The 15,004-nt window shown below is 40.1% G+C and overlaps 1 pseudogene; it reads right to left on the bottom strand.

The window, feature by feature from the left end:
* Positions 1–2,774: 2,774 nt before the first annotated feature.
* LOC147880541 (uncharacterized) lies at positions 2,775–3,700 on the bottom strand (annotated as a pseudogene).
* Positions 3,701–15,004: the final 11,304 nt, after the last annotated feature.

Here is a 15,004-nt window from a genome sequence, read left to right as displayed (position 1 = left end):
AGAGTCAAGCAAGAGAGGCATAAAGAGCTCTAAAAGGTAGCACTTTTGACTATATTTGAAACATGTAAAAGAGAATGTATTTCCAATTACTGTTTCCCATCAATAATTGACATCTGCAGGCATGTAGCTAGTATACTTTCTTTATGCTTTTCATAAAAATAACTTCCAACAATGCTGTAAATATTTTAATGGACTATGCATTATGATGTTTTGTGTAATGTGCATTGACTTACCTGTTCTTCTCGTTAAGCCAATGATAAATCAAAGATATGGAAATCATAATTTTAGAATTTAGATTGTGGGGTAATTTTATTGTTGGTGTTTCATCTAGGCCTACTGATTTTCATTTGTTGTTCATCCAAAGCCTCTTGTTCTTGGAAGGTAAAAATGGAGAGAGAGAGAGAGAGAGAGAGAGAGAGAGAGAGAGAGAGAGAGAGAGAGAGAGAGAGAGAGAGAGAGAGAATAAATTGCTTTTTATAACTTGGTTTGTATAACTTTATTGAAATTGTTTTTTTGATTGAAGATAGTAAATTTGAAGGGACAGCTCACTTTTTGGTGCAAGGGTACCAGAACAATCGTCAATTCGGTTGATGAAAAGGAGGTTGCAGGGACAAAATTTCCCTTGTCAGGGAGAGGGAAGTTCAAGCAAGAAGGAGAGAAATGATAAATCGAGCTAGCAAGTGTTTAAGGCATGTCTTTTGTAAAAACAATAGTCCCGTTCAAGGGGAAGACATTAAAAGGAGCGCAAAAGCCTGCAGATTTGTTACTTTTTTATTTTCTTGAGAAGTGTGATGCTCAGCAAGATTACCAGTTGTTTTATGAGATATGGAATAAAGAGCTCGATTATGCTACCATTTTGGAGACCCACAAAGATTTTTTAGTAGACGAGCTAGCAGAATTTTAAAAGATTTTAGAGAAACAGAAAGTAACCATATTTGGGAAGTCGTATGTCCATGCAAAGGATTTGATTACATACAAAAAGCTTTGGATTCCCATCAATAGGAGGTTTGATAGCTTTCCAGAAAAATACAAAGCGATTTGTAATAATCATAGTGAAGGATGCAGGCTATTGGAGGTAAGCCTTGCTTTTGTTGTGTTTTTAAATCTTTGTCATGAAGGTACAGAAGACATGCCAGAAGAGGCCATGGAAGATCCTGGAGAAGAGCCTAATATTCAAGACAAAGGAAAAAAAATATAAGAGGCACAAGAACTAGAAGAGGAGGATATTAATTTTGAGGAAGAGAGCAAGAGGCTGCAGCCTTGGATCTTGTAGCCTTAAAGTCACAAATAGTAAATGGAGCTATATCTATTGAAGAACTGGATTTTGAGACATGTAGTCTAGCTATACCTATGCTTCCTTCCTTCATTATTCAAGGTCGAGAGTATTATCTTCTCTCAGATATACACGTCATCTTTGACCTCAGAGAAGATTATGCCTTGGCCTTAATTGCTCAAATATGTAGCATAGATAAGGATGTTGGAATTGAAGACAATGAATTAATGGTACTAGAAGATACATTTGATCCCAAGGAGGTGCTCTCGATGTGCTTTAAGAAAATTGTGGATGAGGAGGACATTGATGATGAGACCTTTAATAAGGTCAAAATGCAAAAGTTGGAGGAGCATAAGGATATTCAGCCAAAGGTGAAGGAGCAAAGGAAAACACAAAGTAGTGTGGAAAGAAGCACTAATCTTTGGACCGATAAAATTTTGGAGGATGATGAGAATATGAAGGTATGCTATCACTATTTTCTTTACTATATCTTTTTTATCATGACTTGTATATATTTCTCATTGCTTCTTTTTTGATAATGTAGCTCTATATTGAAGGTGACTGTTTTCTAAGAAGGTCCTATGGGAGGCGAGAAAGGGGACTTGGACAATTGTCTTCCCTTAAGGTCCTATGGGAGCCGAGAAAGGGGACTTGGACAGTTGTCTTCCCTTGCACAATACATGAACAAGATGTCGTCTGCCAAGGTTTTGATATACCATAGACAATTAAGTAACGACGATGATGACGACGCAGAAACAACTATCTACTTTTTTAAATGTTTGTCAAAGTTTCTTGGTGGGTACTAGGTAAATTAGCGGTACGGCAAAGTTATATTAATTGATAAATTATCTGCTTTGGACATTTTTGGGTATGGCCCAGGCAAACAGTGATCAAGGGCGGGGTACTTTTTGACATACACTACTTACGCTTTAGCACTTGGAATCAAATATCCTAGCCAATTAGATGGTTATGGAAAGCATCATTTGATTAGGTTTAGAGAGCTGCTTCTACTAGATTCTGAGGCTAAACAAATCAAAGGAGGGTAGCTTGATGTAAAAGAAGTACACGAGTAAACTCAAGTATATTGTATTGTCAAAAGTTACAAAGGACACAAAGTCCTACAAGAAAAAATAGTCAGCTCAGAATTTGTACTAAATTTTTCTAGAAAATATTACAAAGTCTCTGTACTAAATTTTTCTAGAAAATATTACAAAGTCTCTGCTTCATTTTTATAAATCTCCATAAGGTTTCCAACTCTATCAATCCACCTGTGATTCACAAAGACCTTTGACTATCTCCACTCTGTGTGTTTCTGTGCAGCTGTTGAATTATCAAGGATCTGCCTTCTTCTTTTCTTTGGTACCATATTAAAGGCAAGTTTAACTTTTGATAATGAAACTTTTTTTTGGATTTGCAACCTTTGAAGTATACTGCTAAAAAACCATTGAAATACTTCTTTGAGACAATTTGCCTTATGTGCTCCTCCAAAATACTATGTATGTCAAAAAAAAAGAATTTCTTGTTGTGTAATGAGACTTTTCCATTCTTGTGTGGAATGTATTACAGGGCATCCACACTTTTGAACAAAATATGGAAGGTGGTTATATAGAATATGCTGCAATCATAGAAAATATTATGTCACTATTTTGTAAACCATGTTTGAAAGTACAAATTATGCATATAAAACAAATTAATTCAACTTACCATGTAGTGTGTTATATTGTAGCTTGTCCATGCTTGTTTCATTGATTTTCCAAAAGTTTTTAGCTCCTCTTCTAATGCACGATGATCGCTCTTGGTCCATGTCTTTTTGTCACAAAGCTAGAAAAGCTTGTCGAAGGATTTCCATGCATCTGCTTTAACATTTCTAGCAACACCCTCTACCATATCATCTTTAATTGCATTATGCACATGCTTCCAAAGGCCATATCTCACCCTGGAAACATATCTTGATCATCTACCAAGCTTCGCTTCTCTTTGTGGTTTTGATTAAAATCTTCTTGCTTTGACTCCACCAATTGACGGTTTGATAGGAACATCCTTTCCATTTGAGGACTTCTTGATGTCTGTTATGATATGAACATCTCCTCCTTGGAGACCCATGTCCGATAATACTTTTTCTAATGCAGCAATTGCTTTTTTCCTACTTTTTTCTGGTCAAAGCTTCCAAGAAAATCCAATATATAAAATGACCAACTTTTCGATGATTCTACATAAAGCATGCAATGTGCATATATGTACATTACACAAAGGAATATCAAGAAATGCTTTGAATTTGGGATCAATCTTGTCCCTATTAGGAGCTTTTCTCCACCATTTAGGATCCATGACATGGGCTGGCTCCTTGTAGTAAAGGCATGGAGACTTTGAATTACCTCCTTTGCTTATAATGAACATACATTTGAGGGTCTTGAGGTCCCTTGCCATATGCCAATCAACTTGGAAATTACCCTTGCCTCCCTGAACCTAGTTTTTGATGAAATCTGGTATTTTTGTATGGTGAGACACCTAAAACAAGGTTTGGGGGCTCGCTGTCTTTACCTACCATTAAAAAGAAACTCTATTTTGAAAAATGAAAGTTCACGCTTACCTCAAATGCTCCCAACCACCAAATGTGCTTCTTTGATTGTACAATGAAATGCTTTGAGTTTTCTTTTGTGATTGATGTATCAAGTGCCCTATTCATAAGTGTGAATCTTTCTCTCTTTAACAATTTCACATTCATCCAACTTTATGACAAATATAAGCCATCCCTGACACTCTTCAAATGTGATTCTATAGAATTCAACCATTCTTTTTTGTAAGTATTCAAGATCAACCAAAATATTATTCTAATGATTATACACAGCGGTCCCCTTACTACCTTCAAATACATCCTCAATATGCAACCACTGACCAATAAAATCATCTACTTGTTCATTGAGTGAAGCTCTTAAATTCCAAACTTCTGAAGGATTTGGAAGAGGCACATGTTTCATCCTTTGATCTTTAAAAGTTGATGACACTGCTTTGAACGTAGAAGAATAACCTTTCCTGCTAACTCCACTCTCATCGAGAGCGTCCTGAATTAAGTTTACATCAACTTTATTGCTTTCTGAACTGTTGCACAACATTGTGTTTGATGGTTTTAAGCTTCTTTTCCTTAATCATCCCTTTCAAAATAGTCGTTGAAAATAGACCTTTCATTGTTTTACAGGAAGAGCATTCGGATCAACACATTGCAAATAGCAAATGCTTTAAACAATCTCACCTTGCTACTTGTACTCGACACTTGCACCCTCCACTTCCTGCTTTCAATTCTACAAGGTTGCAAAGTTTTCTTCTTGTACGCCTATCTCCCAAAGGGGTCGCTTTCGATCTTGCTTTATGTAACTTCTCCCTCGTCTTTGTATGTTCTTCAATTTTATTATGTAACTGCTCTTTCAATCTGGAGCTTTCAGCTATCTACTATAATTTTGTGTTCGCCTCTTGCTCGTATAAAGACATACATGTACGCAACTTGAGACTACCTGATGTATCCATGCATACCTTTTGTTTTGTTGCCCACAAATTTCAGCAATGTTGTCGGATTTGAAAAGGGCAGTGTAGAGCTTCAGATTATACATTTTGAAAAAATCTTCCCATCACACCATAAGTTGATATGTTGTAAACCTTCTCTCCTCATGTTTTCTCTTTGCATGGCACCTACGTGTTGTCGTTTTGAAAGAGGTGCATATTCGTCTCTTTTTGGCTTATTCTGTAGAGTTGTAGTTTGGTGTTGCCATTTTGAGTGCAGTGTTTTTCCATTGCTTCACGATTTCATTACTCTTTCATAAGGCAAAGTCTCTTGGTGTCGATAAACTTTGAAAAACAAGCCTATGTCGAGATTAGTTATGGTGTTCTGATGGAGAAGCTTAACGATCATGGAGATGGCTTGAAATGGCTTGAAAATGATTGAGAGAAAGACGTGGCTTGTAGGAGCATTGAATGTTATTGCTCATGAGATATGGGAGTGAATATAGATGAATTTCTTTATTCTTTCATCCTTTGACATGTTTACAATACTTATGAATATTTTTCAGCATCAGCAATGTTCCATCTAGCATTGAGTTTGGACACAACCTCTTCAATGCCTTCTGAAGGAGTGGGGATAGGTAAGAAGGATGAACTCTCTATTGAAGTTTAGTACCTTGCCCCCTTTCTAGGTGATATCACCCTCCCACAGTTGTATTCTGCTCATAACCAGCTCTTGATCTGCATTACTGAGTCTGAATTCCCTTCTTATCTCAAGCCATGTCTTCCACTTGAAGTTGGTTTTGTCCCACACATCTCCCCAACTGGTTAACCCCTTCTTTGAGTGCTTTTAGGAAGTCCTCATCACTTAATTGCTGTTTGGTGAAGAAGACAGACACCGAGATTGAATCTAGAGTCATAAAGCTCCCTTTTCTAGAGAGGATAATGTGGCTCTTGATTTGTTCAAAGGCCCCCCATAGGGTTTTCCAAAGCTAACTCCCCTTAGTTGTGCAGGGTTCTGGGTTACCTATAGCTGAGAGAAGAGAAAAGTCCTTCCACCTAGGGGCCCTATAAGGTCTGACATATTTGAAATTTGTCAGAAGGAGGTTAGCCCAAGGAGAGGTGATGGCTTAATTATCCATGTGGCTACCAATTTGTGTGCTGCCAATTGTATATTAATAACTCCCAACCCTCCTTCCTTTCTAGGCCTGGTACAAAAGGCCCATTTGACCTTTGCTATTATTCTTCTTGTGTCACTCCCCCCCCCATAGGAAGGATCTGCAGATTCCTATAAACTTATCTAACCCTATTTTGGATGGACACCAGTAGGAGAGATAAAAGATAGCTATTGCGTATATGCAATGGTTTAGCACAACCCTCCTCCCTGCTAGATTTGCTTGGAACCCTCTAAGCGTGTCTCTTTCTTAAAAAATCTATCTAGAAACCATTCCCATCTGTCTTTCATCTTAACTTTGAAACCCATAGGGATACCCATTAGTCTGAAAATATGCCCATGTGGAATTCTTTTGCAGCCCATCTGATCCATAAGGTTTTAAGGGTCACCTATTATCAGGGCATAGCCAGTTTTTGAGTGATTTATTTTAGATCCAGATGCCATACAGAAGATGTCCATACATTCCATAGCTCTTTGAATGTTTGCATCTGTGTTTCTGATGGTGAGAATGGTCTCATCTGCAAATTGCTAGTTCACTAAATGCTTTCTTGAAGGGAACTCAATACCTCTGATTTGACACTTGATCTGTTATTAGCCATCCCAAGGCATCAGCAGTGATGGCAAATAAGAGAGGGGCCAAAGGGCACCCTTGTCTTATGGATCTCTTCAACATGAAGCTTTGAGATATCTCTCCATTCACATACACATTTGCTGAGGCATTGGAGAGTAGTAGGGCAACAAAGGAGATGAACTTGGTTCCAAGCCCCAAACTGTTACGGGATTGCAATTGAAAATTCCAATTATGCATGTCATAAGCTTTGTCAATGTCAATTTTTATTAAACAAACCTCTTGATTACTCTCTTCAGCATGTGCAGCCTTCCCATAGATTGATAATTTCCTCCAAAAGATGTCTATTTTTTATAAATTCTTTCTATTCCTATAGAATCAAATTATCCAATTTACACCTCAATCTCAATGCAATACCTTTGGCATATATCTTATAGGAACAATTTAACATGGTGAGGGGTCTCCAATTTTTTAGAACTGATCTGTCTCCCTCTTTTGGGATGAGCTTTATCACACCTCCATTTAAGTGGTTAGGTAGAGAGCTTTGTTTAGCACTCTCTCTACAAACTGCCAATAAAGAAGTTCCCATTGTGCCCCAGAAAAACTTGTAGAACTCCATAGGAAGCCCATCCTCTCCTGGTGTTTTGCCATCATCCATAGAGAAGGCTACTTCTTTAAGTTCCTATAGAGAGAGGTAATTTTCTAGTTGCAATCTATCTAAGTTGGAGACTTTGCATTGTCTGATAGTTTGACATTTGTTTCTAGCCTCCAGGACTTTATCATCTGTTGTGTCCATTGTACTTAACAATTTCTTGAAATGACTGACAATGATATCCACATTTTCTTCTTCTATTCTGGCCACCTCTCCATCTTCCTTCTACAGCAAAGGAGTTTCCTCTTGGTGTCTCTTTTTCCTGATCCTCATGAAATTTTCCTTAGTTGGCCTATCTAACTTTCCTACCCACCATTCCCCTAAAATAAATCTTGGCATTATGGATCTTAATCTACTCTTGTATCATGATTTCCTTTCTTTTATCCACTAGTTGTTGTTGAGCATTAATGTCATTCATCCTTACTCTTTGTTCAAGTAATTCCACCTCCATCTTCAGCTTATCCATTCTCCTTGCTCTGATAGCAACCTTGTATTTTCTGGCCTCTTTTAGAGTTGACTATACACATTCTATAGCATCTTGCCAACCCTGAGAATATGATTTTACTATGGAGAAAGCCAAATTCCATTTCTCTATAATCTATTTTTGTACAATTTGTAGCTTGAACAAAGATGGATCAGCCTTAAACCAGGAGTTTCCTTTTTTTCCATTTCCCAAATCAATCCAAGCTAAAACTGGCTTGTGTCTGACAAAGTGCGAGAAGAGAAGGTTCTTTGTTTGACATCTAAAGCCTATTCAACCAGAGATTGAGCAATGTAAACTCTGTCCAGTTTGGCTTCTCTCCTTAAAGTGCCTATCTATCTATTATACCAAGTGTATATGCTAGGTGTTCCAATGTCAATCACTTGCAAGTTTTACTTGAGATCTTCCCAAAGTTGAAGTTCATGACCTCTAATTATAGAGCCCTTTTGTAACCATCTGGCTTTTGAGCTTTCCACCATATTAAAATCCCCCAAAATAACACAGTCACTGCCCAATTTCATCATTGAGTCCCATGTGGCTCTTCTGTCCCCATTGATCCTATTGGGGCATATACTAACACTACAGTAAAAGAGAATCTTTTCATCTTGCATTCTAGAGCCAGCCATCTGTGGTTTAGATCTTGCTGGTAGTTAATGACGCCTTGTAGTGAGAAAGTATTTCAATTGTAGTGAGAAAGTATTCCAATTGTAGTGCCTCCTTTGCCTTCATCATGATTTGTAAAGTTACACCATACCCTCTTGTTGTCAACATTCTTGAGTCTTTTTTATAAGGTGTCATTGATGACTTTAACTTCTTGTAATACAAGAAAAGTTGGAGAAGAAGAGTTTTCCCTCAGCCAGTTGGCTAGCTCCTGACTCCTCCAAGGGTCAGTTAACCCACACACATTGAGTGTCAGAAATGAGTATGGTCTATTTACCATTCTTACTTTTCCCCTTTTTTGCATTGGGGGTAGGGCTTTTGCGTGGGGCACTCTGGCCTTTGACTTGAGAGATCCTTCTCTTGTTCTGAGCAATGGCTTGAGGTTTGACAGGGGCTTCAGAAGTCTTTTTCTATTTTTGGGCTAGAGGAAGCCTAATTCCCCAACCTCAGATTCACTCATGCTAGCATCCAGTTGGTTGACATCCTCTTCAAACTCCTTGGACCAGTCAGGCTTAATTTCATCCTCTTCCATTTTGGCATCCTGTATCCATTGCTTGCTTAGTTTCCTGGTCTATGAGTGCCTCAAATGCATTGTTTGTGGCCAGTGGAAAAGTGACTCTATCTTTCTCTTGTTGAGCCTCAGGCGTCTTCTGTTCCTCTGCCTCCTTGACTTACCCCATATTTTTCCCTGCATCTGCACTCTTCTCAAGAGCCTGATTTTTTTGTCTACCTTTGACAGTCCACTTGGGCTTGGGGGGGTGGTTGGCCTATTGTTGAGCTAGCTCCTGAGGTTGCTTAGGTTTGTTCCTCTTCAAAGGACAACTTTTAACTATGTGAGATGACAATCCACACAAAAAATGAGAATTGGGAAGGTTCTTATAAACCAGAGGCTGTTCCATAAAGACACTCCCATTTTTGTTTACAATTACTAGTGCATCTGTCTTGCCTGACACAAACTTGGGGGTGACCTCTAGGATTAATAAATTGTTCCTTCTCTACATCAATGACTTGACCTAAGCTTTTGCAGAGGTTAGGAGCTTAATTTACCAATGAGAAAGGGAGGTCAGGGAGTTCTTCCCATACAGGTTCAAAAGTAGATCTAAGCTTGTCAGGATTGAAATCCTCAGACCAAAACTCTAAAATAAAGAGGTTGATTTCTGATAGTCTAGAGGGCATGGTGAAAGGCCTTCCAAGCCATATCCTCAGTCTCAAGGAAGAAGCAACCTCTTCTCAAGAATCTCACACTAGTGACCCACTAAGCCTTTTCTTATCCAATTATTCCTTAGCACCCCTCAAGAAATGCAGTTGGAGGTCTAGGTCCTGGGATATATCCTATTAGAGCATGAGATTCCAGCCAATCAAATGGATTGCTCTAATCTATCTTCATCAAGAAAGGAAACCACTTTACCTTTAATAGATGCCTTCTCCTCATCTTCATGCTGGTGATTCTCTTGCCGATGTTGTCGTGAGTCTTCTGGTGCATTTCCTTCAGCCTATTCTTTTTAGATTGCTGGATTGGTCCCTCCATTTGCACCAGCTTTTGACTTGGTCTCTCCGTTTGAGCAATCATTGGTGTTAACAGTGGGGGAGGATGTTTTTCTACCTGCGTAGCTGCCTGGTCTGCATCCGTCTATGGCATGTGTGTCGGAACTCTTGAAGGGCGACTGTAGGTTCTCTTCCTCCTGGCTCGAAATCCTCCCCTCCCTCGAGGAGTCTGCATCAGTAGCGCTTGACCATCATCCCTTGGTTGTGTTCCCTCTAGGCTCTCCTACTGCTTCCCAGGTCTCTCCATTGGAGGAGGTTTGTTGATTAAGGGAGTTGCATCTCTTGTTTGAGCCATCTTGATCATTGTTGCTGGAAGAGCTAGGAGAACGACGTGTGAATGGGGGGTGAAGAGTTCCTCCACATAATTCTTAGACGACACTTGCATACAAGGGCCTTGCTATCGACTTGGGAGGTCAACTGCCAACAGCAGCAATTGGAGACTGGGATAGTGAAGTGCTAGCTACTCTTGGTTCATGCTCTTTAAAGGGAGAGACGTTCGTGTTGCTTAGTGGTGGGAAGTGGACGAAAGCACCTCAAGCTCTATCAACGTCGAGACTCGAGAGGTCATTGTCAAGATTGTCAATATCGAATCCATGCATGAGGGATGAAGTCATGTCGAGTGTACGGCCAATGAGTTTGAACCTAGATTTGGAGGAGGATCCTTTCCTCTTGTATCAATCCCCATCTCTCTCCCCTACTGTGCCTTGGAAGCAGTAAATTAATCACAATTTAATTGATGTGAAAACGGAGGAGCAGTTACTATTTATATCAAATGACTCCTTGATTAGCATAAACAATATTACTCACAAAATCCACCCCTGATATCCGTTCATGCAAGGAGCTCCATCTGTCATGATATCCATTTGCCGCCTACATCACTCCCATCCATCATTCACGATTTTCGTTTGCTCCATCTGTCACGATATCCATTCGCCGCCTACATCACTCCCGTCCATCATTCACGATTTCCCTTTTCTCTCTCTCTCTCTCTCTCTCTCTCTCTCTCTCTCTCTCTCTCTTCAAATGGGACGGGGGGGAGGAGGGAACGGGAGGAGAAGAAGAAGAGGAAGAGGAGCAAGAGGGATGCAAGGGGGAGGTGAAGGCAGTAGGAGAGAGGCATAACTGGGAGTGGAGAAATGGCGGAGAACAATCTGCAAGAGAGATGTCCAGAGGAGCTTGAAAGGCAAGGGAGGTAGAAGGAAGCTATTTTGGGCAATGCTTGTAATATCCACTCTGGCAGCAACAGGGAATATGGAGAGAGAGAGAGAGAGAGAGAGAGAGAGAGAGAGAGAGAGAGAGAGAGAGAGAGAGAGAGAGAACACAAACACACACACACACAGAAAGAGAGAGTGATTTTGGTCTATCCATCTGACTAGATCTGCTCAATTAATGTGGCCTACTTGGTTGCTTGTTGGCTATTGGCTTTTCTATGGCCCTTTTCTACCTTGAATGGCCCTAGCCTTGTTGTGCATGACCTGGCCCTAGAGGACCCTGCAGATCTTCTTCGACTTGCCCATGGAGAGATTCAAACTTGCAAATGGATGAGACAAATCATTGTATTGTTTGATCAAAACAAGTCTTTAGTGTGTATATATCCTCTCGATGCATCTATAGGGGTGAGGGCATTGGGATCTGGTCCTGTGAGAAGTCGGGTTTTGGTAGCAGAGCATACCAGTGTTCTCATCTCAGTCTGGGGCTCCTCCCCAAGCTGAGTACAGACTGGCCATCATGTGTGGCAAGGTGATTTCCCCAAAGTTTGTCTGATCATTTCCCAGCCCTTTGGGACATCGAACATGAGGCCCTATAGGTTCCACAGTCGAGGTGGGCATGGGGTTACTTTGAGCATTATCCAATGCAAAAGTTGGCGGGGGATCTTGTTGCTCTTCCAGTATTTTAGTTTGCATGGTGAAGGGGTTAACTAGGTTGGGGTTGGACAAGCCGAATCATCCCATAAAATTAGAGAATAACTCCCTTAGCTGCAAGGATGTGGTCGAAGGTGGGGGGTGGGGTTGGGGCCTGATCGAGTTGGAGCTAGAAGCCATAGTGGCTACTGGGTTTGGGTTCTCCCCCATTTCAGCATCGAAGCTCATTGAATATTTTGAGCTTGAACTATTGCCTTATAAAGAGCTGTGTGTAGAGTAGGAGCCCAAGATTGAGATTACAGATGAGGCTGACACTATAGTGGTCTCTTGGCTCAATATCAATCTATTGGAGACACTATGTTTCGATTCTGGCTCATATGTTTCAATTTTGGCTCAGCTCCTAGCATTTTCCAGATCTCAATAGCATGTAGGTAGCTCAGGATCCTATGAAATTTTCACTCTTTCTCTACCAGTTAACTTGCTAATCCGACGCATGTGCTAGCTTAGTAGCCTGGCATGCATTGGGATAGTATTCCGGTGTGCACTGGGATGTTAACCCTCCATACACTAGGTTATTAAGCCATCGCACGTGGGGTTTCTAATGTTGCATGTCCACTAATTTATTAACTTGATGTGCGTAGGGTTAGGGTTGAACCCTATTTTGGACAAGATTTGGTCATTAATTATGCCAGCTATCAGAGATTTTATCATATGTTAGGCTGTTAGTTTCAGTGTCAAGTGATGTTAGAATGTCAGAAGACCTAACTCCACACAGTCAATGTAACTCAACACAATCAACAATATCACAACGTAGTCAATAGTATCATAGAGGAAAATCTATCTCGACATGTGTTGGGTTACCATCCCGACATGTGCAGTATGTTAGGCTAACCCGGTTTTTCTCTTTGGGGACTCTTTGGCCGATGGAATTTTTGAGATTCTCTGAACTTCTTGGGCCTGTATGCAGCATTTGGAGTAGGTGATGTGACTAGTTTTCTAGCTAAGCTACCTACTAAACAAAAAAGAACTAGCCAGAAGGAATAAAAAATGGCAAGAAACAAGCAAGTTTGGACCAAAATGGAAGGTTTTCTTCCCAAGATGGACAGTTTGTCATTCCCAAGACATTGAAACTTCTGCCCAATCATCACTTTTCATATTTTCCAATGGGATGGGACTTCATCCAAGGTTTAGCAATGATTCAAAGCACTCCCTCCTAGATTTTTAGACCTATGATGCACACAAAACTACAACAAACCACCAAAAAACTTCCAAAAAATAGCTCGAGTCTTTTTCCTCCTTCTCACTCTCTTTCCTTCACTTTTTCAACTCACTCTCTATACTAAACTCCACAACCAAGCTTCATAGCAATGGGAAGTAATAGAAAAAGCATGTGCAAGCAAAAGCATACCTCTATCTCCCCGGTAGTGGCACCAAAAATGTGCAGTCTCCAACGGTCACTCCACGTGAAAGGGGATCTTAGGGGAATGCCGAGGGAACTGCACACCTCCTTCTACTCCTTGTGGGAGTAATGCAAGCTCATGCGGTCCAAGGTGTCACTTCAATGGCTCATGGAGACTGGTAATTAGCTGCTCACTCTACTTACTCTGCATGCAAGTCTGATGGTGCATGCAAGCTTGGTGGTTGTCATGATGACTTTAGTTTGAGTCATCATTACATTCTTAAATTGTGATTTGTTACATTCTTAAATTGATGCCACTCTTGCACACTCCCCCTTGCATCCAATGCATGCCAGCTACTTAATTTATGACTATGAGCGTGGTAATTAGCTTGGGTAGTTGTCATTGTGCCTACAGTTTGACATTCCCTCTTGCATACTCCTTGTAGTCAGCCAATAAATCAAAATTCGAGTTGTATACTTGTGTCCAATGCATCCCAAATAGCTACTTACTTTGCATGCAAGCCCGGTGGTGCATTTTACTTAAATTGATGCCACCTTTGTAGAATCCTTTACATTCAAGTGTCCTCTATGTTGCTTTGTTGAAACACCCTTTACACTACAAAGGCACACAAAAGTCTGTGCCAATCTTGCTATGAAGTAGAAAGGTGGCCTTGAAGGAAAACACATTAGTGCTGCTCCTTGGAGGTTTGTTAGGGTAAACAAGTAAGTGAAGGTGCAACACCAAAGATAGATGGGAGCAGCTAAAGAAGAGAGGAAGAGAACAGCTAGAAATCTTATGGTTGCAAGGATTCTGCACTGTGCTTTGTTTGGCTAGTCTTTGCAAGCAAGGAGTCAAGGACACACCATATGGGTAGTAGCTCTATTCTTCTTCTTCATGCACTGAGAGAGAGAGATCAAGTTATCCAATCAGGGATGCAACTTGTCTTTCCCAAAGATTTCATTCGGTGACTTGATGCGTTTTGGAAAAGAGCTTCAAATCTCACTAGCCCTTTCAAACTTAAGAGAGCTTGGCATGCCATATAACCTCCACAACCTTTATGCTAGGGCAGCATTTTCTAAAGTTCTCATAATAATAGAAAAGCAAAAATTGTGGGTGCCAAGTGTTGACAGTGGAAAGTTCCCCATTAACAAGTGTATCTAATTGAGAGAAGAACATGTATTCTTGGAGGAGCTCCTGCTCAACTCCCAAAAACATACATCTCTCACTACCCAATGAAAAATCCCAAAGTGGGCATACAATGAAATATCCCACCTCAACGTCTACTTTCTTCACCTCAAACATTCAATTGCACAAGTGGATCCTTCTCATAAATGCTAAGATGCCTTCCCTAAGACACAACTCAAGGTGAAGGTACCCTTACATGAAAATACAAAAGGGGAGAAGAGATACACTCAGAAATGCTCATGAAACACTCTCTTTCATTATAGGATGCCAGAAGCTTGCAAACTTCTCATATTCATCTTCTTTTTACATAATCCTCGTTACAAGAAGGTTCTTAAGTCCATTTACATAGATACCAGAAAGAACCCACATCATCATGGCTTAACCCACACTCTATACATCAACAATCCCCCCCTCAAGCACAGTATGAGCTTGTACATCACATAGACCTAGAGCCTATCTAAAAAGAGAAAACTTATCTTTACCTAATGACTTGGTAAAGATATCTGCAACATGTTCATCTGTCTTGATATATCTCATGTCAATCTCTCCACATATCACTCTCTCTAATGTAGTGATAGTGGACCTCTATGTGCTTAGTCATTGCATGGTAAATGGGATTCCTAGCCAGCTTTATAGTATTTATATTGTCACAATATATCACAAGTGGACTATCAATGTAAACACCCAACTCATCAAGAAGTAATCTCAAGCA

This window comes from Dipteris shenzhenensis, chromosome 32 (assembly GCF_047967505.1).
Source record: "Dipteris shenzhenensis isolate YYH24624 ecotype China chromosome 32, Dip_SZ_1.0, whole genome shotgun sequence".
Classification (NCBI taxonomy): Eukaryota; Viridiplantae; Streptophyta; class Polypodiopsida; order Gleicheniales; family Dipteridaceae; genus Dipteris; species Dipteris shenzhenensis.
The sequence above is the reverse complement of the archived record's forward strand: the minus strand, read 5'-3'. Positions and strand labels throughout refer to the sequence as shown.